We start from the raw sequence: 3,373 nt of genomic DNA on the forward strand, positions 1-3,373 counted from the left end.
AATATTATAAAAATTTATAATATTATAAAAGGTTACTATCTAAATTTTTTAAAGTCAACTATCATTTTATAACAAAATTGCCCAAAAAGTGTCATAATAATAATCTATCATTCAGAAGAGAAAAAATGCAAATGTTCCAAATTCTTTATATGACTTTTTAAAAATTTTGTGATGAATAGGGACTCCTCTCCTCTGTACATTCCTAATAAAGCTACATGAAGGCTATACCCTAGTAATATCTTCCCTAGAATTGCAGAATAGGAAGTATTTTGCTCTGACAAATATTTCTATCTCAGTGTCAGTAGCCTCAATAAGAAACCAGAATCAGGAAATCTATGCAAACCTTCAGATTTCGTGACAAATTTTATTTTCAAGGTTTACCAAACCAAATACAGTTCATTCAGTAATTCATTCATTACTGAAAATATCATCTTCACCAGACATATGCAGGGGTAGATTTAAGGTCCTAGAAGTCAACTGTGTACAAGGTAGAACTATAGAGAATAATTGCATAATTTCAAGAGCCAAGGTAAGTATGTAGAATTCAGTTATTGTACAAGGCTCTGCATTTCTACTTTAGAGTAAAACACATCATTAGTGTCACTATAGGTTCTTTGATTTCAATGTTATAAACAAAAATATAATAAATATATACAAAAGTTACTACCAGTTTTATAAATTTCATTTTAATGGTTACAGCAGGGTTCATTGAATTCTTTAGAGTGATTACTTTACTATCTTATATTAAGTATTTCCTCAAGGTAGAATAATTGGAGTCTTCTTATCATAATTTGAAATGAATTTAAGGATGGAAGATACAGAGAATTTGGGGGAATTCAAAATTACAGAGTTGATTTAGAAAGGATATATTTAAAGGCAATCCCAGCTTCAGAAATGGGCCTTGCTTAATTTAAGAACTGAGAGAAATAACCTTTGAAATTGCATAAGGAAACTTACATAAGCATTGAAAGTGGGACATGATCATTACCCCTCCTTTGCTGTTCCTACTGCAAAGATGATCTTTTTCTATGCTTTTCACCTATGTGCATTAAACCTATTATTCTTCAGTACTATTTATGGTAGCATATATTGCATATATTTGTTACTATTAACTCTATGCTATATATGCTATATATGCTTTGTTCTAGTAAATCTGCTTTACCTCAGTTAAATATGAAATGATAGTAAATAACTAAATAAAATCTCCTTCAAAAATATATCTCTAATATCTGCATTAGAATTGAGAGTTTTCCACATCTGAAAAAGTTGAAATCCGTATGAGTGGTGTACATTTCAATGGAAAACAGCAAATATTTACAGCCATCAGCTATCATTTCTATACAGTGAGTAAATGCAGATAAAAAATATGTCAAATGGGAGATAACATAGAATATATATGTGAAATACAACTGGATTCATAATTCTGAAAAATTTCTTGCCATATTTTGTATAGTTTGTTACACAAATGATTATTGAACTTTGCTATGCTTTCCATATATCCACAAAACCAGAATCATATATATTATATATTTATAACATATATTTATGATTATATATTTATCTATATATAAATTAGCTTAATTAAAGACTGTAGAGAAATGTATAAATGACTCAAATATACAAACCATAGAAAAAGTGGTAGGAAGCATAAAATGAAAACTCCCTCAAGTGGAATTCATCCAGAACTCACATCATCTCCTGGTATTGATGTATGGAACTGAAGGTTTTCCTTTTCTAACCTACTCTTCACTTTCCATAGAAATAACAAAAAGACACATTGTAGCTTCTCATTTCTCCAAATCAGGGCATATAAGTGGCTTGAAATGTAGAGAATGAGGACCTGCAAGGGCAGGTTCATTAAGTAGCCTATTAGAACTCCAGGGGGAGATGATTACATAATTAAAATCAATGACCTTTGCAAGAGAAAAAGAGAACAAGAGAAATAACATGACAAACAGAAAAGGAAACAGTTTGCAAAGCTTTCACATGGACCTTGGTGTGGGGATCATAGGATCCGTTGCCCAGGAGCTGGGTCTTTCTTAGGTGCTTCCACAGGATGAGTCAAAGATGAGAACACAGATAAGGAAGATAATCAAGGGTATGAAGTTCATGAGAATTAATACAGTTATAACTGAAAGACTTGCAGTGCCACTTAAGTCATCCAAGCCTGATTTCCTACATATTCATTCACTGGTATTGCCTCATGTGTGTTTGCTCTGGTAAGATTAGGAAACAAAAGTACCTGTTTCTCTAGTTGTTATGGTACTCTTTCTCTGCTCTTTAAAGTGAAGGAAAAATGCAGTTTCAAAAATTGTCTATCTTGACCAATAAAATATTCTGAGGCTAGTAACAAGTCAGGTGTTAAAATGGATAATTACCTCCTTGGCAATAAGACAAGAAATTCCTAGTTCTTCACCATGTGAACTTGCATTAATCACAGAGGATTATCAGTGTATTACATTTTCCAAAGGAAAACAACTGCGTAGATTTCCAAAGTAGAGAATTTGACCAATTGCAAAGAAATTTAGGATCTTGGCAAAATCAATACAGTTTGCCAGCACTAAGAGGATATTGGCAAAATTTCCCAAACCAAAAAAAGCATCTCTCATTATTTAATAAATGATACTCAGTAGTAAGTCAAGAATAAAATTATATCTCAGGATCCAATGCCATGATTTTGCAATTTCTTCAAAAGCTCTACTAACTAGTTTCTGGTTTTCCAATACAGTTCCTGTTTTTTTTTTTTTTTTATGTTTGTGACCAATATTAGGAATGAAATCACTACAGTACAGTATAGGATACGATCAATTGTACTTTTGTAGAAAACACTGTTGTTCCCCAAACAGTTCAAAATAAATCCAGTCCACGTATGTCTTCACCAAGCACTGCACCTTTACCAGCAGGTGCTGGAATGAAAACTAAGTCCTCAGTTTTGAGCATGCAAATGAACATATAATCTCTTTCATTCTTTTACATTTTTGCCACCTAACATCTACGTAATTTGTGTTTACCATCTTTGAATGTTAGCTAGTAAAATATTAAACCAAATTTATGAAACATGCAGAAAATATTTAAACTGATGATGAATCTCTGCCTTCTGGATATGACCAAAATTGTTCATCATTACCAAGCATTTATTTTATTTTATTTTATTATTTTATTTTAGTACCAGGAATTGAATTAGGACCTTGTGCTTGCTAGGCAGGCTCTGTGCAGCTGAGATATATTCCCAGCCCACCAAGGATTTTATTTTAACAAAACAGTGGATCTAGGGAAAAATGTTTAAAGAACATTATTTATACGTTTTGCCTTTCAAACCCTTTCTACTTTTTTTTTCCTAGAAAAATCTTATGAATGCCAATTCTCTATACAG

The sequence above is a fragment of the Chinchilla lanigera genome, unplaced genomic scaffold (genome assembly GCF_000276665.1).
Source record: "Chinchilla lanigera isolate Chin_1 unplaced genomic scaffold, ChiLan1.0 scaffold00012, whole genome shotgun sequence".
NCBI lineage: Eukaryota > Metazoa > Chordata > Mammalia > Rodentia > Chinchillidae > Chinchilla > Chinchilla lanigera.